We start from the raw sequence: 27,099 nt of genomic DNA on the forward strand, positions 1-27,099 counted from the left end.
GTCATGTTAAAGGTGAAATTAATGTGAAATCAATGATTAAAATGATTAGCAAACAGGGTGAATTAGCGTGCAAGCGCAATTCCAAAAATGTACCGATGGGAGTAGTAATATCTACAGGTTATTTACTAAAAAGGCACAAATTAAAAGGCACAAAAGCTGATATCCATAATGACCAATGCAATCTGCTAAGAGCGGTGCAAATTAGTTTAGGGTTGAGCTGATGAAATGTAGATGATCTAAAGACTAAGGTTGAGTTCATATTATTATTATTATTATTATTATTATTCAGTACCATGGACATCGCAGTGGAAAATTTGGGGTTAGATATCGCAGCTAATGAAGCTATACTGAAAAGAACTGAATGACCAAAATATTTTTTGAAACGTCTTGGCAAACAATATTTTTTATAATATGTTCCTCTGGCATTCCAAATTAACTTATTAAAATACATGTTGAAAAAAAATCCTCTGCCTTGTATCACATGTTCTCTGAACTTTGTGATGCCTCTTCTTTTAGTAACAACTGCAGCGATTTTAGGCGAAACATGATTTAAGACATGCTTTAGTAACACTTTACTTGAAGGGGTGTTCAAAAGACTGACATGACATCTTCATAATCATGACATGACACATGAAGGAGATTTTATGCACGTTTATGACAACTGTCATTAAGTGTCATTTAAATGATGTCATTTTTAATGCAAAGATGACATTGTTTACAGAGGTCTTTGTTATGACAACTTGACATAAACCAATACATCACAACTTGGTCGCAACTGACCACTTTTTACCAGATACAAATTGAAATGAAAATGTAGTGTGAATATGAGTTTGGTTCCAAAACGCAATAAATCCATTTTGACAAATTTTGGTAAAAACGTGTTTTCTATACCAAGAAAGTGACAAGATGAAAACAACAATTTTCTGTTACAAACTTTCAGATAGCATCTTTAGGTTATAAAAACATAAAAAATTCAAATCCATAAGTTGATTTTCAAAGATTTACTATAAAAACGGATTATTTTTTCCACAAAATGCAATAAATCCATGACAAGTTTTTATTCAAAATGCTATAAATCTATTGAATCAATAGCCTATATAAATGTGCATTCATCTTTGCCATGTTATATTCATTTAGTTGACTAGTTGTACACACTAATTAAAAATATAAACATTAATGGCATTAATCAAAACCCTTACTTTGTCATATTAAGAACCCTGTCATTGCGGTTACTTGACGACGTCGTCGCTTAACGTCTTTCACAGAGATCAGCTGTAAAATGTTTTTGGTCCTGCTCGATTTTCGTTGACTTTGAGTAAAATTATGGAAAGTGTTTCATAAGATCCGCTGGGGTCAATGTGTTAGCATGAGAAGCTTGATGCTGTCGGGAGAACAAGCACCCGTCTCCCGAGTGCCTCTCAGGGAAATTGTTAGATGCTGATGGCTTACGTTTCTTTCCCATCACAGAAAACCATCACAGGTTTAGCGATGCAATTAAAGTATTATTTTGTTTTGTTTGTTGATCACGTAGTACAAAGTAGATGAGGAAAACCAGGACTCCGTGTACTCAGCGCGTCCGCCATTGTTTGTTTACATTGCGTGACCGGTGGGCTGTAATATCAGAAATGGATTTATTGCGTTCTGTAAAAAAGGAGCAGTGGCGTTTGTCGCATTTTGGGAAAAAAGGGAGAAAAGATGACAGAATAACACGGCGGATATTGGATTTTGCGTAAAATTAAGAATTTACTTTTAACTACTGACCTGATTTAATACTGAATTTGGCAGTAACTCATTTTTTTCAAAAATGGCGTTTATCGCGTTTTGGAACCAAACTCTTCATATTCTCTCATATAGTTTTATAACAGCGTCATGAATATTTTTCTTGACCTCAACTACAGTGGCACAAATATAATTTGTTATTAAAACATCATTAAGTGTTCATACTCTTTCAAATAGTTTTATGACAAAATCATGAATATTCTTCAGTTCATAATGTTTTTTTTTTAATTTCCACCAGGTGTTTAAGAAATAAAATTAATAATTCAATAATAAGAATAATAATTAAAATCAAAATTGATACAATTACATTTTATTGCATTTGGAGACCGATTCACCTAAAATTAAATGAAAATAGTAATGGGTTAAGCCATGCAGCATTGGGTCCATATCGCTGGAAAACAGTTAATAAAGTTAAATTAATATAATTAATAATTAATGTTTTTTTGTCTTTTTTTTTCTTCTACAGTATGTCAGAAAATTTCAGAATTTCAAACCAATCTATCATAACTTGGTCGCAAATGACCACTTTTTACCAGATACAATTTGAATTTTCAGAAAATTATTTGACATAGTATTAACACTCAATGACATTTAAATGACAGTTTCATGTAATATTAACCCATACAGCTTGGTCGTTTTTTAAGTTCGATAATTATTCTGCTATGTCTTGTTTAGGACAAGTTATGATGTATTGCTTTATATCAAGTTGTCATAACAAAGACAATGTCATTTTTGTATAAAAAATGACATAATTGTACAAATGACACTTAATGACATTTGTAATAAATGTGCATAAAATAACTTTCAGGTTCATGAGATGTGTCATGTCATGTCATAATTATGAAGGTGGCATGTCATTCTTATGAACACCCCTTCAAGTAAAGTGTTAACCATGCTTTTTCAGCGTTAAATAATGGGGCAAATACCAGTCATTACACATAATCTCCTCCCAAACATTTTGCGCTGAAATGGAAACTCCCAGAAATGCATATGCAATAAGGTCAGTCGTTTAAATAACTAGACCACACCTTTTTAGCGCTAATGATCCACTGCGCGTCATTAGTTAATCCCGACAGTTGTTATTTAATCCCAAAATGATGTTATGCGCTGGCGCAAGCTGGTAGTAAATCTGGCCCTTAATCTAATAATTAGATTATGAGATTTATAGGGTCACATATTGATATGTCAGAATTTTACACAAACTCTCTCAACACAAAAACGTTTCATTTTGCGATCTACATTACCGAATGCAATAGCAGACCTCCGAAATAACTCATTTGAGGATGAATATTGATTCGGTATTATCTTGGGTTCTAAACAGGTTGGCTCCTTCATCTACAGCAGTCTTGTAATTGTGTTATCATAGAGTGCTATTGATTGCCTTTAAATCTAAAGTGCACATACAGTCACAAATTGATATTGCTGCTCTTGCATTAGGACTATTCAAAGACTGAATGGTATGCTTGTACCAATATTGATAGAGCTAGTTACCGCTCTTAAATAACGCTCCGGTCATATACTTACAGTGGGAACTCCGGTACTTAACTGCAGCCTCCTCCACATTCTCCAGTTATTCTTATCATGCCCATAGGATATACGGTATTTCCTGAGGCCAATAACTTGATAAGTGCAAGCACTTTATCTGATTGTAAGTTTTAAGATGTTCTGTAACTTTAAAATTAGATTTTAGAAATAAAAAGTGACTTATACTTTTGATTTAGTTTATTTCACCACTGTAAAGTACCACACTTTAATTGTATCATCATGGTTTTGTACCCTAGACATACTGTACAAGGCACAATGTGTTTTATTTCTTGGATAAGTAATGTGGTTTCTCTGCACTTCAATTGGTAGAGCATTGTTTTAGCAATGCAAAGGTTATGGGTTTGATCCCCACAGGACACAGATACTGAGACAATGTTTAGCTTTTTAGTAGAAATGTATACAGTAGTATCGTATAAATGAATTGTACTTTTTTTTAAATGTAATGTATTTTTAAAGACCCTGATGTACCAAGTAAACGGCACATTACATTCTAGGCAGGGATGCACGACACAATTTCTATGCCGATATTCGATTACTCGGTTAAAGCAACACTATGTAGTTTCCATGTAAAAATGACTTACAGCTCCCCCATGTGGTTGAAAAGCGCAACAGTGCCTGGTATCAGACATTCTTCTGCAGGCAGGGGGAGGGGCGGGGCTGTATTTCCTACCCTCCACCGCCACTTTCAGAGTGTGCTAGTAGCAGCTAGGAGGCTGCTCAGGTTGCAGCAACAGTACAATTTGTCCAGTTAAAAGTTGTTCTATCACTGAAATAATTTTAGAGACATTATTTAAAGGTAAAAAACTACATAGTGTTGCTTTAATTATATTCAATGACATTTAAAGATGCCGATATATACCGATACATTTATGCGTTTGGCAGATGCTTTTATTCAAAGTGACTTACAGTGTATTACAAAGTATAATTTGTTATCCATACGTGCACAATAAAACAAATTACACTTACATTTTTAAGTATTATTTTAAGTATTATAACTCGGTTTTATAATACTTTTTCATTTTAACTTAGATTTTTTTCTTGACTAGTAATGAGCTGCTGTATCTTAACATATTCCCCGCCAGCCATTTTTTTGAGAAGTTGCCCGCCGGCATTTTTTTGAATTCACAAATGCCTTTCAGGAAAATTTTCTTTTAAGACCCTCTGTTTTCAAACAAACAATAAATAAACAAACAAAACGGGGGTAAAAAACATTTCATCCTATCTATATTTTTTCTCTGCTTATAACTCTTAAATATTTATTTTTTTTAAAAAAAAGCTGAAATAATTGCATTTTTGTGAAGTAATTTTGTTAGAGATCAGATTCAGAACGATAATCAAAACATACACAAAGTTTAAAATTAGTAAAAAAAACATTTTGCTTCAGTTTTTTTATAAATTGGGTATTGTCTAGTGGATAATAGCGGTATTACAGATTAACATAAAAACGTGTTCCTGATTAAGTTTTATGCAAATGTTTTCTCTCAATTGACGAGATAACTTGTCAATGGCGGGGAAAGAGTTAAGAAATACAGCATGAATAAATAAAGCCATTTAACTTTATTTTATAAGTTACAACAACTTATTACTAGTCAAGATAAAAAAAATGAGAGTTAAAATGACTTGTAAATCGAAAATGCAGATTAAATGCATTTTTTGTGTGTTCTGTGGGTTAAGACCCATGACATTTTGCATTGCTAGCGCAATGCTCACTGAAGACCCTAATTAATTGACTGAACTCATTTGATTGAGAAACTCTTCCCCTCAATTCAATTAAGTAATGGGTCTCCCACAAACGTATGGGCCCTATTTTAAACAATCTAAGTGCATGGTCTAAAAGGGTGTGTCCAGAATCCACTTTTGCGAGTTAAAGAAGGGAGAAATGGTTTGTGCGCCTAGGGCACAGTCTAAAAGGGTTGTTTCTATTGCCGTAATGAGTAATGGGTGTGTTTTGGGCGTAACGTGCAATAAACCAAAAGGAGTCTCATCTCCCATCCCCTTTTAAAGCCAGTTGCGTTCGCCCCATGCCGATTCCGTATTTTACGGAGCCCCTAAGGGGACATGGAGCAAAAATTAAATAAAGTTTAGTTAGTAAACTTAACAAAAAAATTCTGCACATGAAGGTTTCGCGTGAGCATTCGGAAGTTTCACGTAAACACATGAAACTAAACTTTAGATTTTTTTACTCTAATGTCACATTAGGGACTCGGTAGTATTTAGATGTTGGAATTTGTAAACTGATAAACAAAGCAGAGAAAGAAGACCACCAGTTCAAGATTGATGTTAAAAAAATTTTATTAAAAATTTAATTTGTATTAAAATAATAATTTTTGTATTAAAACTTTTAAATTAGTTTTCTTTAAGTCATGGAAGTAAAATTTGCAGGCTTTAATTGCTTTAAATGGAAGGATAGCTTACATGATCAGTGTAATCTCAAAAATAATTTACAAATATGCAAGAAAAGGTTTGTACTCTAAAAATACTTTATTTGCAACAAACAGGAGATAAAGAATTTAAAAACGTATGGAGAGCCGAAACTCTTCAGGAAAAGGTTTTCATCTCACCATATCCAGAGGTACAAAGTCATCATTTACAATAAATCCGTAGGGTAGTATTTAAAAAAAATAATTCATGCAATATTAGCAAACGCACATTGCCGTCTCGTTTATAGGTCCATATTACTGATGCGCTCTTTAAATAACAAAAACAATATTGCACCATTGACTTATCGTGTCCATTAAAGTCCATTAAAATGAGAAAAATCCTGCAATGTTTTCCTCAAAAAACATAATTTCTTCTCGACTGAGCAAAGAATGACATCAGCATTATGGACGACATGGTGGTGAGTGAATTGTCTGGATTTTTCTTTTAAGAAAATGGAATATTCCTTTAAATTCGGTATAGTACACTGTCAGAAAAAAGTACAAAACTACCTTTTCTGTCACTGGGGTGGTACCCTAAGGTTCTGTTTTGTACCTTTACAGGTTTTTAAAACATAATAAAATGTAAAATGTACCTTAAGGACCTACTGTGTACCTTTACAGGCACAGTTAAATGTTTTATATCTCTAACATTTAACTGGTACACAATAGGTCCTTAAAGAGATGAAAATTACCCCATGATTTACATACCCTTAAGCCATCCTCGATGTATATAATTTTCATATGAACACAATCAGAGTTACATTAAAAAATATCCTAGCTATTCCAAGCTTTATAATGGTAGTAAATGGCGTTTCTAATGTCTATACGCTAGACACTCGTGAACGCTCATTGGACATTACATGAAGCTAGTAATTTAGGCTTATAAAGTTTTGAAATATTGATATTTTTCTCATAAAATTCAATTGATTCCCCTCAGAAGGCCTTTATTAGGATTACTTTTGTGAGTGATGGATGGACTTCAATCAGAAGCACCATTTACTACCATTATAAAGCCTGGAAGAGCCAGGACATTGTGTTTCTCTAAAGAAAGATTATTATATACATTGAGGATGGCTTTAGGGTGAGTAAATCATGGGGTAATTTTTATTTTTGGATGAATTATCTTTTTAAAGGTACCAAAAACGTTTCAATGTGTTGTATACCCAAAAGGAACCTTTGAGACTACCACCCCTTTGTACTTTTTTCTGACAGTGTATAAAATAGAGATGGTAGACAGAAGAGGTTTGGTTAGATTGTGGCCCAGAAAACCAAAAGTAAGCCTACTGCTCTTTCCTTAAACATGCAGTCTATTCAAATACGACCCGCGTGCTTTTATTATCTTCACACGGCAATGGCTGCTGAGATTAATATTCAGTCTTCAGTGCCGCATAAATAGATGCACTCCGATTTCAGCCTCAAAGTGGAGCTCTATTCTGAGGCAGGCAACACGCTGCAGTGCAGCCGGGACCGATTCCTGGTGGCCTTTCAAATATGTGATGTGAACAATTAATTACTGAGACAACTCGCGATGACACATTTCATTAACATTCAAAGCGTTCCCCTGCCTGCCAGTGCAGCCCGAGCTCCAGAAAGGATGGCAGGAGGAAGGACATAGAGCTGGAGGAGAGCCAGGTCCAAAACCCAAGACGACTCACTTTTTGGAAAAAGAAATTAACAAACACTAAGTCACTTCAAGGTCTATCTGCTAGAAAATAGACAAACGCTATGGCAGCGGTTACTTATTGTCATAGAGGGTAAGTAAACCTTTGGAAGCGTTACAATACATTGTACTGGGTCTCAATTGGGTAGGGTTTTATTTTTGAACAGTCAGTTTTAACAACAAAGAAATGCGAAATAATGAGCTTGATCTTGAAAGCATCAAATTAACTTCATATAAAATGTATGATGCAATTGCATTAGATAACATCATTTGCATATAAATGATGTGCTAGATGCTTCGGTTCTCAACTCAACCTTTATTTATTGAGCACATCAACAGTTGAACTAAAGAGGTTTACAATGAGCATTTAATCATAACATATCCTGTAAATCGTATGTCTATATTAAATGGGACATTTCACAACACTTCTTTAAGACTTCTCTAAGTAAGGGATAATGTAGAGGCAGCCGGTAGTTATTGGTAAATAAGCCCCGACAGTGTGATCAGGACCCGACGCGAAGCGGAGGGTCTTGTATCACACTGAAGGGGCTTATTTACCAATAACTACCGGCTGCCTCTACATTATCCCGCTTATTACACGGCTACTTGCCACATAAGAAAATAAACTGGACATGAATATGAATTTGAAACATTTTATTGGCATATTTGTTTTAAATTAACATTTTTATTCTTCCGCGAAACTTTGCACAGATGCATAAAATTATCGTAATACCTTATTAAGATCCTCTGCTTCATACTTGTCTCCATCTTTTCTCTTTTAGCCAGTCTTTGAGAAGTTTTAATGCCCATTCTGTATTTTTTTGTGTGTTGGCTTCGTAGCTGACAGTAATCTTTATTGATCTTTATTGGCGCGGAGCGATTTTACTCGTGCAAGTAGTCCGGCTATGCGTTATTATTTTGGAGCGGTTATTATTTGAAAAGAACGAACCTGCAAATGTCTCAACTGACCAATCAGAATCAAGCATTCCAGAGAGCCGTGTAATAAGATTAAGATAAATCTTTGGTATCTCCAGAGTACATATGTGAAGTTTTAGCTCAAAATACCATATAGATAATTTATTATAACATTAAAAACATAAAATTGCCGCTTTGTAGGCATGAGCAAAAATGTGCCGGTTTTTTGGGGTGTGTCCTTTTAAATGAGCTGATGAAATGCAAACACCATCGCCATGATGGTGGTTTGTGGAAATTGAAAACTCAATTGTCCTGCCAATTCTTCTCTCTCTCTCTCTCTCTCTCTCCACTAAATGGTTGGGTAGTGCAGATTAAGGGGGGGTATTATTATAATAAGATCCCCTTTTGACATCACAAGGGGAGCCGAATTTTAATTACGTATTTTTTACATGTTTGCAGAGAATGGTTTACCAAAACGAAGTGACTGGGTTTTTCTTTTTCACATTTTCTAGGAAGACAGAAACACTGCGCACACAAATATAGCATTGAAACATAAGTCCGATTTTCATGATATGTCCCCTTTAAAATGTATTTAAAAGTGTTGTTCGGAAATTGAACAGATGAGCTAGTGGTCTAGGTTAGGTAATAATATAATAAAAATTATGTTCGATGCACATCTAGCGATACAAAAGTTAAAATGTGTTTTGGGTTTGTCACAATACAGACAAATTTTTAAAATATATTTTCATTGTATGTTTTCTTAATTTTTAATTAAAAATAAAAATAATGATTTGATGTTATGTTATGTTATTTAATGCAATACACTGTAAAAATGATGTCAAATCAACATATATTTTGTTACATTAACTTAACAAATTCAGTAAAACAATTTTAACTTGTTTTTATAAGTTATGTCAACTTATCACAGGTCAGAACTTAAAAAAGTAGGTTGAATTGACTTGCAAAATCAAGTTGTTTTAACTTCATCCTGCATTTTTACAGTGTGGAATTTATACATTTTACAATTTTAAGTATAACAACGTAAAAGTAGACAAAAAATTTAGTTCTTTGTTTTTTTTACCTTTTTTTATGCAGAAAGTGAATAATAAAGGAGAAAAAATTTTTCAGGAAAATGTGCATTCACTGCAAAAATTACTTTCTTACTTAGTTTTTTTTTTTTGTCTTGTTTTCAGTGATTTTGTGCATAAAACAAGCAAAACTATCTGCCAATGGGGTGAGCAAATTTTTTCTTGAATTTTTCTTGAATTTAGTGTTTAAGAAAAATTTTCAAGATTTTTTAGACTTTTTTGCTTGTTTTATGTATAAAATCACTTAAATTTGATATTTTTGGTCTAAAACTAGACTTATTTTCGTTTTGCTCATCAAAAAAAGCATCTTAATTTAAGAATTTTTGGATATTTTTACTGAAAACATGACAAAAATACTAAGAATTTTTTTCTTGAATTTTTCATATTGTGTTTGTTGAAATATAATATCATACTTATATTCATTATATAAAACATTTATTTATATTTACTGTTACATAATGATATAGACGGTTTCATCGGACGCGTCTGGTCGGAACTTTACTTCTGTTTGTTTAGTTGCTAAACTGAACTCTTGAACAAATACCTAGTCAAAAAGAAATCTACGTGTTGTTTATTTTGCTTGTTATATAAATAAACTACTTTAAAAGGACTTTGATGTTATTTATTTTTAGTGGCATTTACCGGAAGTTATGTGTGTTCCACGAAAGCCGCTTGTTTATGTTGTTACTGCTGAAACCGTCTATATAAGACGAGATTTTTCAGTGTGTTTAAATGAGGAGATATTATTATTAATAACAGAAGGACAATGTGACATCACAGAAGCACATGTTCTCATACAGTAGATGTACACGGGGGAGTCTTTAATACTTAATTTCCCTCATAACCATAGTGGGTTCTTCTCCATTGCTTTATACAATTACTAACATCAATCACAGCTGAAAAATAGGAAGCAAATATCGCTCATCTCATTTTACTTTTTTGTGTGAATATCTGAAAATTAACAATCCCTCACATTGAGAAGAACTGCTGCCTTTGCTTTGTGCCAGGACAGCAATTTTATGACTCTAACTTTATAAATGTCATAAAGGGATAGTTAAAGTTATAGCTGGTTGATATAAAAATAGATTATTCTTCATGTTCAGTAAGCAGATGTTAATAATTCACGCCCTTTACCGCAGATTGTTTCACGTGTGACCTTGTTTAGACTGTATTACATTTAAAACACACAGTATAGATGCATGCATTCATCATTATGTATGAGGTAATGCTTATCCAAAATGATTTTTTGTCAGTAGATCTTACATTTATGCTTTTCATTCAAAGCGACTTACGGTCTATGCATTTTTGAACAGTATGTGTTTCCCTGGGGAACCCTTGACCTTGTGTTGCTATGCTATACTGTAGAAACACTGTACAGTCGATCATTAAACGGTTAAAGGAGATCTCAGCTTAATACAGTGAATGTCTCATTTTTCAGGTAGACAAATGGTTAAATAGAAATCCAGCCCACATCCTTCTTGCCCAATCTTTATCTCCATTGCACAGTGGTTCACTGATTCTGTCCACTTCCAACCTTGAATGACAAGCCTTTAAATCTTTTACTCGCCCTGTTCTGCAGTGCAACAAACGATCTTATCCACTGTAGTAATGTGAGAAATAATAAAAGTCATGATGTATTGTCAAAATGGAGTGATACGGTAAAAGATAATAAAAATTTAGGGGGGACAGCCTTGGGTACCTTTTTAGTTGGCCCTCATCATTTTTACTGAAGGGTGGCTGGTAGACAGTAAGCTTGTGTTCATATATCTCATGGGTGCCATGTAGTGTAAGAACCTTGATGATGGGAACCGACGGACCATATGGACCTCGGCAGGGTTGACATAGATTATTTATCCCCACCGCATTCTATGTGAAGCTGTGGAATGAAGAAAAAAATAGCTTTAATTATTCGCTGTGATACTGGGATCACTACACGATATGCGGGTCACTGCCAGTAAAACTCTGAATGAGTTTTTCAGTGTTGTAGAGTTACTAAGTTGTCATTAATAATTCGTTTATGCTGTTTTTTGCCCCCTCAAATGTAGTTACAAAAAAGAGTGTACTTGGTTACAAAGTTTTTTCTGAAACACTAAGCTCATTGTGCATTAACAAATGTTAACAGATACAGCTGAATATTAGAAAATGTTATGTAATAAAAATGAAATACTTGGGGGGAAAAATTACTGCAATGTACTTAACCAATGCTAACTAATGGAACCTCATTGTAAAGTGTTTTTATAACAAAAGGAAGTAACTAGGAGATGTCCAACAGGGCTGCTTCAAAACATCAAAGAAGTTATATAAAAACACCACATAACGTGTTTACCAGGTCTTCTGAAGCCATGTGAAAGCTTTGTTTAAGGAACAGGCCAAAATTTGTACCAACAACTGTCAACAGTACACTGAATTGAGATCAGGCAGCCAATTCAAAAACAAGATCCAAACTAGAACAAGCCAAAAAATCAGACTACTGTTTATTTATTTAAAAGGTTTATTTTGGAAGGGCAGTAAACAAGAACTTATATAAGGGAGAACGGGAGTTTAAAAAGAACTCAACTTGAACTTGGGTCGTCTGGCAGGGTATCTGATTTTGAAAAATGCTAACTTTAGCCTACTAGCACTGAAATTGCGATCCCACCCTTAAATCGCCATCTAAAGTCATGCCTCCAAAACACATGAAAACGAACAGACCAGGTGCTTCATTTATAAAGCTTGCGTACACACAGATTTGATCGTAAAGTGTGTGTATGCAAAAATCCACAGCAAAGTCCATATTTATAAAATCTGTCTTTGACATGAAAAAGTGCTAAGGGCCACGTCAGGGTCTGAGCAGACATACGCACTTTTGCTTTTTCAATTGCTGCAGGTTTTTGAAAATATAAGCCATTCTTGCTGCTCAAAAAGGATTTAAACATTGACAGCCCTGATGAAAAAACAGCTTACACCAGCCTAAGCTGGTTGGCTGGTTTTAGCTGGTTTAAGATGGAAATAGCTGGTTTTGGCCGGTCTTCAAGCCTGGTCAAGTTGGTCTCTCAACCAGACTTGTCAAGCTGGTCACCAAACCTGGCCAGGCTGGTTAAGCTGGTCTCTCTGGTTAAGCTGGTCTCCCAGCCTGGTCAAGTTGGTCTCCCTGGCTGGTCGTCTTAAACCAGCTAAGACCAGCCAGCCTGGCCAGCTAAGACCAGCTTAAACCAGCTAAGACCAGCCATCATGGCCATCTTAAACCAGCTAAAACCAGCCAGCCTGACCAGCTAAGACCAGCCTGACCAGCTTAAACCAGCTAAAACCAGCCTGACCCGCTTAAACCAGCCTGACCAGCTAAAACCAGCTAAGACCAGCCTGACCAGCCATCCTGGTCGGCTTAAACCAGCTAAGACCAGCCTGATCAGCTAAAACCAGCTCAGACCAGCCTGACCAGCTAAAAAAGTGGACAAAACCCCTCTTAAACCAACATGATAAACCAGCTATGACCAGGCTCGGAGACCAGCTTATACCAGCTTGACCAGTTTAAGCTGGTTTTAGCTGTTTTTTTTCAGCAGGAAGGTGCTTTTTTAATATATCAATGACATTAATTAGGCATTATTTAAATGCAGAGATTTGAAACTATTTAGCAGCGCATAATTTCAAGATTTGCGATTTATAGATTTCACACCTATTCCTACGTTTTTTTTGTCTGCAAGTTCGTTTTTGAAATTATACGCACTTTTGAGAAATTATCGTAAGATCAAATTTAGAGCATTTTCTACGCAGCATTTTATAAATAAGGCCCCAGAAGCCCATTCATGTCACATTCACCAGTGAGAAAACTTTGCAAGTGAATACCAAAATAACTGTTTTAAATAGGAATTAGATACAGCACGTTTTCAGACATAGTAGTTTGCTTGTAATTTTGAAAACATAAATATTGTTATGCTAATTTGGAAGGGAACACCAACTACATAAACAACAAAAAATGCATGCGTCCAATTATTGCATTTGGCATTTCAATGATTGGTTGAACATTTTTTGGTCCTACGCCTTTCACAGATTACATATATTTATAAAAATACATTTAGACAACTTAACATAGTGGGCCCTATCTTGCACCCAGCGCAATTGACTTTGTCAGTGACGCATGTATCATTCATATTTTGCACCGGCGCACAGTGGGTTTTTCCACAGACGCACGTCGGCAAACTAGGGAATGAACTTGCGCTCCCTGGGCGGTTCAGCGCAAAAAAGGAGGCGTGTTCCGGCGCAAACCATCACTGATGCTATTTTGCAGTTTCAAAAATCAATTGCGCCACTGACCAGAAAAAAATAGTCTAAAGTCAGTGACGCTCACACGTTGCTTATCTAATCTACACAGATGCAACAGTTATTTCTGCAAATCATAAATTGTTACGATAAAAAACATTAGCACATGAGATAAGGGAAATCATTGTGGTGAGCATTGTGGTGATACTTTTTATTTATTTTGTGTGGCTGCGTTAAAAAAATTATCATGTAAATAACGATTAAAATATTTTTATAAGTTTGTTGTGTGGCTGTATTACGTTTATTTTATGTAAATAATAATAAAAAAAATTTCATAAGAAACCTTAATGTATGTGAACTTGATTTGTAAGTGTACTTTGGGGTTGGACTGCTTGCGTATCTTGGCTTTCAGCGGTGAGGGTGGACGCAGCGATGTCCTCTGCTGGCATCAGGTCCTGTGTAGAGGCAGATCCACCTCCCGTTACACGGCGTGCCCGATTTATGCTGGCAAGCTTGGGATTCCCCCGTCTCCTGACATCATTGTAGCGCTTGCGGCGCAACGTCCTGGGGATGCCAGCTGATGAGACAATTGTGGCTATTTCCTCCAACGCCTGTTTAACCGACGCTGATTTGGGCAGGTTTCTCCCATCCCCATACAAAACAACTTTTCTGTCTTTGACTGCTGTTACAAGAACGTGGGTCTCCTCGGCTGTGAACCGCTCCTGGCGTGCGCCTGGTAAATCCGTCATAATAATAGCAAGCCGCCATGGAACTTGCGCACTTGCGTTTAAAGGGAATGTTGGATACGTTCTGATTGGTTTATTTGACGTTACGCCCAAACCACACCTATGAATAATGAACCCACTTCAGACCAACCCCTTATTGATTTGCGCCTGGCGCAAAAGTAATTTCTCCCGCCGGGCCCAGTGATTGCTATGCTATCAGGATGTGAAAAAACTTTCAACTAACATAACTAAAAATGTTTCTAGATCAAATCAGATACCGTACCTTTAAAGGGAATCTCTGTTTTTTTGAAAATATGGTCATTTTCCAGCTCGCCTAGAGTGAAACATTTGATTTTCACCGCTCTGGAATCCACTCAGCCGATCCCCGAGTCTGGTGGTACCACCCCCAGCATAGCTTAGCATAATCCACCGAATCCGATCAGACCACTAGCATCGCACAAAAAAATAAGCAAAGATTTTCGATATTTTTCTTATTTAAAACTTGAACACTTCTGTAGTTACATCGTGTACTAAGACCGACGGAAAATTAAAAGTTGTGATTTTCTAGGCAGATTCTAGGAACTATAATTCTGGCGTAATAATCAAGGACTTTGCTGCCGTAACATGGCTGTAGGAGGCGCAATGATATTATGCAGCGCCCAAAAATAGTCCCCTGCTATTGAAAGTTACCGAGGGGGCTATTATCGGGTGCTGCGTAATATCACTGTGCCTACTGCAAACATGGTATGGTGTGTACGCAGCATTAGAGCTACTTTGACAGAGGCAGAAACTGTGGAGGAATTTTGTTAAATCTTTAGTGTCAAATTGGCACTAAATACCTGTCAATGGTAAACTTTGTTCGGTCAATCTGAAATAAAGTTCTATTTTAACCCTAACTTCTAGGCTTTTTTACTTGTGTAGGCAGTCTGTCATTTCTTTTGATTGATGTCCTGCTATACATTATCCTGTTTGAATTTTTCGTTCTGCTGAGTGTTTCTCATTTCTAATGTAAGGCTAATGATAAAGTTGACCCAAGAGTACAAAGCAACAACTTTCAGAAAGAGATTTCTTTTAATTTATGTATTTATCTATTTATTTATTTTTCGCTCCTAAAAATGCTGAACTGCAACTGATGTCACGGGGTGACGATTTTTCGGGGTGGAACCAAAAGTTGAAGAAGTTTGGTTCCGCCCGGATGTTTCCGTCCAGACCGGAAAACAGAAACACCGGACATCCGGCAGCTTCGCGAAGGCTGTAATCAGCCGATTGGGCACAGCTGTGCCTAGTTAAAGAGATCGCCGGGCAATTGGATAACTGGAGTACAGAGAGGAGTATAAAAAGGACAGTTAGATCACAGTTGAGGGGTAGTGTGTGCTGAGGAACGGAGCTGTGCTCATTGTTAGACGTGGTGGCTGTCTGTATTTCTCTCTCTCCCTCTCTTGTTGTAGTTTACGGTGGACCTGCTGGAGTAAATGAAGAATCCTATGGGTAGAAAGGAACCTTGGTCTAACCAGTATTTTTGAAGGAGTAAACAGGAAGAAAATTGACCTTGTTGCACAACGTAAACAAAGGCTATCCGCTGTGAGTGTACCCGTTGGTGTGGAGTAACTTGCATAAATTAACCTGTGTGATCGTTGGAGTCCTCCAGGACTAGGAGGGCGGCCCTACCCCTACAATAGCGTGGTGGGCGAGCCGCTGGAAGCATAAATCCAAACAGCCACAGCAACGAGACTCTATTTTGGTCGTGTTTCCATCGCCCCTCTTTCAGCCCAAGCGCAGTGGAGGACACCGGGCGCTTTCCCTTGTGGTGTTGCACTGATAGTGTGGTGAGTGAGATTTTACAATTAATAAGCTTTTCACGTTGGAGTGGTGCTGTGTATTTGCTGTGTGTCTTGTCAGACGAAGCCCCGTACCATCCATTTTCCCTCTACTGGGCAGAGGACGGAGAGGCTAACGACCTCAGAAATTACTGCTACCATACGCTGTGTGCTGTTTCGGAGTACGAAGGGACGCAGACCAAGAGCTGTCCAGGACTGTGAGTAAAATATTGGAAATATTCGTGGTGTAAACTTACCTGTGTCTGTCTTTGTCGCAGAGTCAGAGGCGAAAGGGTCCGCCGCCCCCGTGGTCTCTACAAAAGGGCGCCCCTGTCCAGGATTCGATCGGCCTACGGGCAGTGGAGGTAGGGCAGCGCTCGACCCGGCGAGGTGGTGTGTGACCTTCGCCCCTCTGCTGACCTACAGAGGAAAACCAGAGTGAATAATTGAAGAACAGACTGTGAACGTGATACCTACCCAGAAAGCTGTAAGCAGCAGAGCCGGTGAGAAATACTCGAAGTCTCAGTAACAGTGTCTTTGTGTCCTAGCGACCACCTGTGGAGAGAGAGGAAAACAAGAGTGAAGAATTGAAGAACAGACTGTGAACGTGATACCTACCCAGAAAGCTGTAAGCAGCAGAGCCGGTGAGCAATACTCGAAGTTTCAGTAACAGTGTCTTTGTGTCCTAGCGACCACCTGTGGAGAGAGAGGAAAACAAGAGTGAAGAATTGAAGAACAGACTGTGAACGTGATACCTACCCAGAAAGCTGTAAGCAGCAGAGCCGGTGAGCAATACTCGAAGTTTCAGTAACAGTGTCTTTGTGTCCTAGCGACCACCTGTGGAGAGAGAGGAAAACAAGAGTGAAGAATTGAAGAACAGACTGTGAACGTTATACCTACCCAGACAGCTGTAAGCAGCAGAGCCGGTGAGCAATACTCTAAGTTTCAGTAACAGTGTCTTTGTGTCCTAGCGACCACCTGTGGAGAGAGAGGAAAACAAGAGTGAAGAATTGAAGAACAGACTGTGAACGTGATACCTACCCAGAAAGCTGTAAGCAGCAGAGCCGGTGAGCAATACTCGAAGTTTCAGTAACAGTGTCATTGTGTCCTAGCGACCACCTGTGGAGAGAGAGGAAAACAAGAGTGAATAATTGAAGAACAGACTGTGAATGTGATACCTACCCAGAAAGCTGTAAGCAGCAGAGCCGGTGAGCAATACTCGAAGTTTCAGTAACAGTGCCCTTGTATCCTAGCGACCACCTGTGGAGGGAGAGGAAAACGAGAGTGAATAATTGGAGAACAGACTGTGAACGGATACCTACCCCGAAAGCTGTAAGCAGCAGAGCCGGTGAGAAATACTCGAAATTTCAGTAACAGTGTCTTTGTGTCCTAGTGGCCGCCTGTGGAGAGAAAGGAAGACGAGAGTGAACATTTGGAGAACAGACCGTGTAACGTGCTACCTACCCCGAGAGCAGTAAACAGCAGAACCGGTGAGGAATATACCAAATCCAAGCTAACATTTTTTCTGTGTCGCAGTGATCACCTGTGGTGAATAAGGAGAACGAGGGTGGACGTACGACGGGGAACGTGAAGGCACGCGGGGCGAGACCCCCTGCCGTACTGAGGAAAGGTACACGGACAGTGGGAAATCCCCTACCAGTCACACCGAAATTGTCTGCCTCCAGGAAAGAAGAAGGAGGGCGCCACGGTTAGCAGGGTCCAGGCCGGAGCCTGACGTTTCCCTCTTCCCCCCGGCTTATGGTGGTTGGCACCCCTGTTGCCTTTGCCCCAGTCTGCCCGTGGCTGTAGTCTCCCTGGAGGGAGGAGAAGAAGCCTATTAGTTTTAAATTCCCCTTTCCCCAATTTCCCAGTTCTTTTAGGTATTTAAATTAAATAAAGCTTGTTTTAAATTTTACTTACCTGTTTCCGTGTTTGTCTGGTCATTGGGTCGGCTTTGGGGACCTCCTCGAGGTGGGAGTTGTAAAGGGGCGTGGCTCTAGTCTAACACAGCCAGCCCCTGGTGGTGACACTAACACCAAGCAATGCACCTCCTAACAAAGGCAATGCTGGCCACAGAGACTTCTCTTTTATTGCTTTGTAAGATTAAAAGAGATGCGACCACTGTGCCTCAAAATGCAATGAATATTAAATACTTTCTGTTGCAAAGAAGCTCCCAACATCAAGAACACACCACAGAGTTAAGAAAAGAAAAGTTTAGAGAATTTACAGCAAAGTAACTTTTGATTTCGCCAAACGTGTGATAATTCCTGCTTAGCTGTTCTTCTCACATCCGTAAGTCACTTTGGATCAAATCGTCTAAATGCTTAAATGTAAGTGATAACATCTATGACATCATGGCCACACTTTGCATTTCACATCCAAGTAAATATTCCTTACAAATGTGTTTTTATATCCGGGGGCAAAAACCTCTGACAATGTGCAATGGTGACTGTGTCTGCAACATAAGAAAAAGTGCCTCTTTCAAAGGTCTTTATCCCTGGTAGAATTACCCAAAAAACATTCCCAGATGTGACAATGAATACTGCTGATATATAAGGTCTTTGGACATCCTTGTCACTACTACCAGGTGATGAAAATGTGTAAAATCAACTCCGCATTGCTACCTCGCCACATTTTGCCTTTACCAGGCACATTGCCATGATTCCTCAGGGCTCCTATGAGATGTGCAGTGTTGCATCTTTTCTCTCAGACCCACAGCGTAGTGAAAATAAAAGGATGAGTGTGGGAATGTTGAAGAGCTTTTGAAAGCAACGAGTGTGGAGCCGTGCCGTCGTTCTGTATTAGCGGCTGGGTAACGCTGCTGCACCCCGTCTGCTCTCATTACCATGACTCATTAGCTCGCACCAGGGTCGTGGAAGCCAGGCAACTGGAAAAGGGGGATGAGGGAGTTAGGAGGGAAGTGAGCTTTGTCATTTTAGACGTTTATTGACCTGTTTTCACAGTAGGAAACAAAAGCAAAGAGAAGCAGGATTCAGTGCGGAAAAGGAAAAGAACACACATACTGTAGATGGATGGCCGGTTGGTTCACCCTCCCTCAAAATGAAGCAGGGTGCACTCGCATGGCCTTCTTGAGGGTTTGAGGACTCTTAAGAACTTGTTATAATTTTGTGTAAGTCCTACGGCGTGGCCTTGAAGGTCATGCCGCTTTCCATTTATGCTTCTGTGTCATTGTCCGTGTCAATGTGTATTTACACATGCAAACCTCTAGTTGGCAGCATCCACGCATGTAACCCACAGCAACAGTACAACAGCTAAAGAAGAAGCAGTTTGGCCAGTAAACCCACAAACGAAGAAGCAGCACCTCGTGTGAAGGTTTTTTGAGAAGACCAGCTGTGATGCAGGTAAATTGAAAGCGACTGTTGTTGCAGCTCGTGTTTATCACGACCTCAACTTCAACCTATTTGGTTTTTATCATCGTAATCGGAAATCCATATGAGGAAATGCAACACAGATTTTTTTACCTGGCAGGAGGGTTTCCAGCCAACCAATCACAGCGCTTGCGGTCTGCATAAAACGGACATTTTCGCAAAGGTGCACAGCCTAAGCATAGCCTATGGCGCAGCTACGGCATAGAACCTACACACGACTATAAAGTCAGCTTTATAATGCATACACACCAAAAGCAAGGCATCGCATTCGTCGCTCTAGATTACTCGCAGGATTTAAAGGCACACCGCGGAACTTTTTGGCCACTAGGTGGCGCTAGACATGTATTTTTTACGCCTAGCGCCCCTAGAGGCCACAAGCGCTGCAGCACTGTCGCAAAGGAAAAGAACTGGCCAACCTTTAAAACGCTAAACGATCAACATTTTGAGGCATCAGGGAGAAACGCAGTCATGGTACAACTTTCTGATGAGGAACTCGTGGCAGAATCCATTTCTCAATCGGAAGGTTGCAGCCTCCGGATGTCGTATTTCTAAGCTGCATACGTCATCAAGACTGTCTAATTTCAGAATATTAACAATTATAAAGTTGACTATTATACTTAGTTAATCGTAAATTGTTGCAGTATGCTTATGACTTGCGAATGTAATGCTCAGTTTACCTTAATAAACCAGGCTTGATGACGTATGCAGCCTGCATATTTGACCTCCGGAGGCTGCAGCCTTCCAATTGAGAAACGACCTTGCCTTTTTCGAAACAAATATTGTTGCATCGTCCCTCTCTCCCTCGCCACCAGGATTTCCCGCAATGGCGCTCGTTTTTCCTCTCTTTTGTGTGAAAATTGTCACTCCAAATCCAAGTAAACCGATGTATTTAGGTCTGCCGCTTTGTAATACGTCACGCGAGTGACAGCGGAACGCAGCAAATAAGGAAGAGAGAAGAGAGAAACGCTCGGATCTGATTGGTGAATGAATAGGGTTTGGTTTTACACTGTGTGAGTTTGATCAAGTTTGACTGCTATAGCATCCTGGATTGTAATGTAAATACCATAGACAGTAAAAGAAAGGTAAATACGTGAACACGTGAATGCAGCATCTGAATACAGGGAACTATATGCAAGATAATCGCCGTCATTTATAAAGAAGATCGCATTTATGTATGAATCAAGATCGTGAGTCTATATAAAAAATTGCCTTAAAGGGGAATCGAACCCGGGTCGCCTGTGTTATAGGTCCATGACACTAACATGGGGCCACAGAGTCACATAATAGAAGATGCTCTCTACACTCCTTAAGTAGCCTCTAGCAAAATTCACGTAAAAAAATAATTGTGTGGAGGAAATGACGTATGCCGTAAAGCAGTCGAATTTTGTAGTTTTTTTGTGCTCTGGTTACTACCCGAAACCCTAAGTTTTAAAGTACGAGTAAAAGCGATACAGACCCCGTCAGGCTATGGTAGACATGTCATTCAACCTATTTAAAGTCGATGTACTATCACAAGGGTCTTGAAAATTTATTATGAAGGTTGAAAAACTACATGGTGTGGCTTTAACTTCGTGTCTTGCTAATTTTCCAGTTGAGTTGAATATTTTTAACTTGCGCGGAAGCTGCATTTGATGTGAATAGCACGTGTTCACGGCAGACGCGTCGCCCAATTCATGTCATTCGCATCATCCAAGGTGAAACCGCAATTTGAATTGCATCTCTGCATTGACTTTGAATGCAATCTACTTGCACAAATAGTTAAATTCGATTTTGGTGTGTACACAGCATTAGTTGCACATTTCAGTCTGGGTGGGCACCAAGCACCTAAACGTAATTTTTTGTTTTTTTCATTTAAGAAATAAAACGCCGTTTTTTTAGGTAAAACAGTTTAAGTTAACCTATGCTGGTTTGTTTCAACCATTGTTGGACATTTTCTAGCTTTAACCCAAGGGTTGGGTTTGTCCTTATTGTTCCCAACCATGCCAGCATTTTTAGAGTGCATTTGGTGCAAGGTTTTAAAAATCTAAATGGCACATAAGATGTCATAAATATTTGCAAGGCTCATACTCTGAGCGTATAGGTTCTTACCTCTGTAAAATCGACTATTCTTTCTATCACGGACAGACTATAATAATAAGCCGCTCTTGTAAGGCATTTTCAAAATGGCTGTGAGTGGGCTGTTGGTAAGTGGAAAGTTAAAGGTCCCATGCTGTGGAAAGAGAATGGGCAATGTAACGAGAGAAGCATTTCGAAGAATGATCAATTTACTTCCCCCTCATATAACTTGCCCTGCGTTCCTGAAAAATTCAATTCAAGCCATAAGAAGTGCTTTACTATCAAGCTTCAGAATCAAATGCTACTTTTGAATATTCGCTTAACCTGTTTTGAACCTTTTCAACGTATAATCCTATAATGCGAATCCTCTGTGGTGTTTGAGGTTTGCCAGTGTAAACCGAGAAGTCCGTTATCAAGAGACTTGTTCTTGACTCAGCGTTTTGAACTCCTGACAGCATTGACGTTTTGTATCCCTGAGCCTTTGACAGGTCAAGAGTTCTGCTCCCCTTTGGCTGAAAGATGGGCTTGTGTGACAAGTAAATGGTGTATTCATCAAGCCCTGTCATTTCGTCAAGGTAAATGTCTTTTTAAGTTATCACACTTTACTCAAATTTTAAATCCATTATGGTTCAGTGCACCGCTGAGTATGAAATGATTCCCTTTTCCACTCTTTTGACATTAAAAACTGCTTCTAATGCTGTTTCTAAACTCATTTCTTTTGATACTGTTTTTCATGGTCAGAAAGATGATTGTGTCAAAAATGTCAACACAATTATTACAAATGTCCACAAATTCAACTACTTAATGAGTGGCTCACTTATTATGTGGTTCATATACATAAAATTCACCACTGCAATATTTTTATCATTATTTTATGACTTTTAAGGTTAATGGTTATGTGGGTCTCACCCTAGTTTGGTCTTGGTCTTTTTTGGGTCCCCTCATGGACAGGTTTAAAGGTGTTGTATGTGATACTGACAACTAGCTGCTGAACTTGGTAAACTTGCAGTCCAAATTCAAAATGTTGGAGAGTGTTTTATACGAATTATTCAGTCCGCCACCATGTTGATTCCAAAACGAGGCTGTGAGGGATGGACGTCTAGAACGTGCGCTTTAAACCTATTGTATTGTAACGGGATGCTGGTCATTCAGCCATCAAAACACAAAAAATACATAATTTTACAAATTTCCATCGGACAAAGAACCTCATGAAATCATGGATTGTTACAATGAGAAGTGACATTTGACCTAATTTTGACATAAGAGCAGCGCAATGTACATAAAATCTGTTTTCCCTGCTGAAAAAAACAGCATACCAGCAGGACCAGCATATGTTGTGTTTTGGTGCTGGTTTGCTAGTGAACACCAGCTATAACAGCATCAGCACCAGCATTAGCACCAGCTAAACCAGCATTAGCACCAGTTAAACCAGCATTAGCACCAGCATCCCATGCTGGTCATACCAGCATATGTTGTGTTTTGGTGCTGGTATGCTGGTGTTCACCAGCTAAACCAGCATAGACCAGCATAATTCCCATGCTGGTTTGATGCTGTTTTTTTCAGCAGGGTTGTTATTACCCTTTTGGCTAATTATTAATTTCTAATGTTGTAAGCATGCTTACTTTCTCTTGCTCATATTTGCAATGTCTAATGACCCTGCGCATTCTCGATGACGTTCTTAAGTTTTGTTCGACTTCGTAAACCTCGGAAGAAAATGGGCATGGTGTCAAAAACAATTGATGCGTCGTGCAAATGAGCAGTTAAAACCTGGACGGCAACTCCAAGCGTGTGCCCCGTACTCAAGAGCATGAAGCCCACCTACCATAGGAATGAATTCAGGGTTTGTATCATTGGTGCGTCTTATCCGTCTCCATGGTTCTTTTTGTAAATGTAGCGGATATCCCCGCCCATCAATCAATTAGTATCCTTGGAGCATCTTTTTACCTTGCATTATTTTTTTAAAAATTCATGTGGCCTCATAACCTTTAATCAAAACGCAGATCTTCTCCCCTCCTAAAATCGATCTCTCTTTACTTCAACTCTCTAAAAATGGCTGGGTTATTTTTGACCCATAATGGGTAACAGGCCCGGGGTGGGTTATCGGGAGAACCGGGAGAATTCCCAGTGGGCCGCTTCACTTTTGGGCCGGTCGAGTTTTTTTTTTTTTACATTTGTCACGTTAGTGCGTCTATCTTCTCTTAAATGACAATTCACACGTTTCGCATTGACAGCGGGCAGCCTCTGCATGGGTTGTACCATGTGAGGGAGTTTTCCCTGCCATAGAGTTGGTTCGGTCCATAGCACGTCCCAGAAAACTTTTCTCCGGTAGGCTGGGCCGGCCCTACCGTAACAATACGCGTCTGAGAGGAGGAGGGCGTAAAAACAGGTTGAAGAAAAAATCCATAGGAGGAGGATGCTGCCAAATGTGCCAAACTTACAGATTTATTTTCAAGAGGACAAACAAAAGTGACAACAACAGGTAACTTAAAGAGAAATAAGCCTAGTAATGATTAGCATTAGCAACGTAATTATTCGGCCAATACCGTTGTCAAACTATTTACAAGCCAACATTTTTTTTGTTAAAATATTAGCCTTTTGTGTATACATGGCGATTCATAGACTTTGCAAATATTATGCAAGCAGCTTCTGGGCAGTAGATACACTGCAAAAAATGACTTTCTTACTTAGTATTTTTGTCTTGTTTTCAGTAGAAATATCTAAAAATTCTTAAATTAAGAAGCTTATTCTTGATGAGCAAAATGACCTAAGTAAATAAGTCTAGTTTTAAGACAAATCATATACAATTTAAGTGAAATTGTCCTTAAAACAAGCAAAATTATCTGCCAATGGGGTGAGAAAAAAAATTGTGAAATAAGATTTCTTTTTTCTTAAACACTTAATTCAAGTAAAATTTTCTCACTCCATTGGCAGATATTTTTGCTTGTTTTAAGCACAAATTCACTTAAATTGTATATTTTTTGTCTAAAACTAGTATTATTTTCTTAGGTCATTTTGCTCATCAAGAAAATACATCTTGATTTAAGAATTTTTAGATATTTCTACTGAAAACAAGACAAAAATACTAAGTAAGAAAGTCATTTTTTGCAGTGTAAGCCAGTTCCCCACTGAAAATTAGGATGCCATGAGTAAACAATATGAATTAAAGTTATTTAACCCTCAGGTTGTGTTCAGAACCCTATAACACCTTTTGTGTTTCTGTGCAGGTTCATTTTGTATTGTCGTGTGTGATCTATTGTCAAGTCAAGTCAAGAGTTTTATTGTCAAAGTCTAGTCTAGTGTCTTGTGCCAGCAGTCTATGCTGTATGCCCCCACGTGGGCTTTTGTTTGTCTTGTCTATTATTAAAATCCTTTGTTAACCCCTTCATCGTCCGCTATTGGGTTCATCTGTGCTATTCCTAACAATTGTTTTCTTTTTTAATTAGGACTATTTGTTTGTTTGTTTTATTTGTTTAACCATGATACTAATAAAAACTATAGTTAGATCTGAACTGTTGCTTTATTTGTCCAATTTGAAAAAAGTGCTAATTTGGAATAACACTATGGAAAAAGTGGGCCGGTCGTGGGCCTGAAACTCCCGGGCTGAAAGGTGGCCCCACTCCGGCCCTGATGGGTAAATATTGGACAGAACACATGCTGGGTTAAAAATTACCCCATGTTGGGTTGTTGTTATGCAACCATGGGGTATAATAACCCAGCATTGGGTCAATTTTTAACCCAGCACGTGTTCTGCCCAATATTTACCCATTATGGGTCAAAAATAACCCAGCCATTTTTAGGGTGCAGTCATATGGTATGGCAGGTGGGCGGGGTCCGGGAGAAGATCACTGCAATTAGCAACACAACCCAACTTCAAATGATCCAATCAGATCTCGATGGAAAAATTCATATCCAGCCCTGCCTTATTTCATTTTAGAAGTCGGGGAAAATTAGGCAATCGATACTTCCGTTTCATGGCGACTTTAAGTAAAAGTAAACTTACAGATTTTTTAAAACTTACACAACAAAACGACTCAATTACATTAATGCGAGTAAATGTAATTTGTTACTTTCCACCTCTGGGCATTTCTATTACTGACTAATAACCTTTTCATTGCCATTAAAGGGATAGTTCACCCAAAAAATGAAAATAATGTCATTAATGACTCACCCTCATGTCGTTCCAAACTCGTAAGACCTCCATTTATCTTCGGAACACAGTTTAAGATGTTTTATATTTAGTCCGAGATTTATTTATACATTTATGAACGAAATACTGTCCATGTCCGGTAAGGAAATAAAAACATCATTAAAGTAGTCCATGTGACATCAGTGGGTCAGCCAGAACGTGTTGAAGCATCGAAAATACATTTTGGTCCAAAAATAAAAAATTACGCCTTTATTTAGCATCGTCTTCTCCTCCTTTCCGTTGTGAAGCGCATGCGCGAGACTAAAGTCACGTGACTGCAGTGACGCGGATGACGTACGACTCGGCTGACGTGTTATGTGGTGCTGTTTTTTTTTTGTGGCCGGGCTTTGTTTACAGTCTGAGATGCACGCTGTAAGTTTGGAAAAAAACTTTGCAAACATGTCTGAGCATAATACCCCATCTGCGTCACTGCAGTACGTGACTTTAGTCTCGCGCATGTGCTTCACAACAGAAAGGAAGAGAAGACAATGCTGAATAAAGTAATACTTTACTATTACCTTTTTTGACATGGACAATATATGGTACATAGATTTTCAATGAAGAGACAACCAGCTCTCGGACTAAATATAAAACATCTTAAACTGTGTTCTGAAGATGAATGGAAATCTTACAAGTTTGGAACGACATGAGGGTGAGTCATTAATGACATCATTTTCATTTTTTGGGTGAACTATCCCTTTCAAGTGAAATTACTATAAACATAAACATAAGAGTCTGAGAAAAAATACAAATTTACAGTACAAGAATACATGTGAGACACACTTAAAGGATTTTGCACCTGAACTGCTCAAGTGAAACTCAAGAACTTAATTTAGGGTTTGCATCTGACTCTTGGATAGATAAATAATCAGACTGCACACCAAGAGCTACAGTTTAATCAAAAGAGAAAAGAGAAAAACAGCAAGATAGTGTTGGACTTTAAGTGACTGAAAAAGCTGTAAAAGTCTGTTTAATAAATGACAACACAAATGGTGTGATCTCAGAGGGTAACCGATAATCTTATGTGCTATCTATTTTCACAGGATGAATGCAAGGGTATACTTTACGTGGGATCTCACAGTTTTATTCTGCCATAATGTTCAGCACTCAGTCGATGTATTATTCATCAGTGCTATGCAGTCATTTCAGATGTGTTTCTGGGAGTGTGTTCAGCCCTCTCGAGTATTTCATGTTTTTGAATACCTCAGGGGCGTTTGCTAGATGACATGAGATGATTAGCCATTTTGGCCTGTAGATGCCAAGCTAAATGGATTCGATCAAGTT

General features: G+C 38.3%; 1 long non-coding RNA gene across 1 annotated transcript; it reads left to right on the forward strand.

Moving 5' to 3' along the window:
• The first annotated feature begins 15,495 nt into the window (after nucleotides 1-15,495).
• Nucleotides 15,496-18,100, forward strand: LOC141358940 (uncharacterized). Its single transcript, XR_012365487.1, has 2 exons — nucleotides 15,496-16,194; nucleotides 16,464-18,100. It is a non-coding gene; the product is annotated as an uncharacterized lncRNA (long non-coding RNA).
• Nucleotides 18,101-27,099: the final 8,999 nt, after the last annotated feature.

This window comes from Misgurnus anguillicaudatus, chromosome 22 (assembly GCF_027580225.2).
Source record: "Misgurnus anguillicaudatus chromosome 22, ASM2758022v2, whole genome shotgun sequence".
Classification (NCBI taxonomy): domain Eukaryota; kingdom Metazoa; phylum Chordata; class Actinopteri; order Cypriniformes; family Cobitidae; genus Misgurnus; species Misgurnus anguillicaudatus.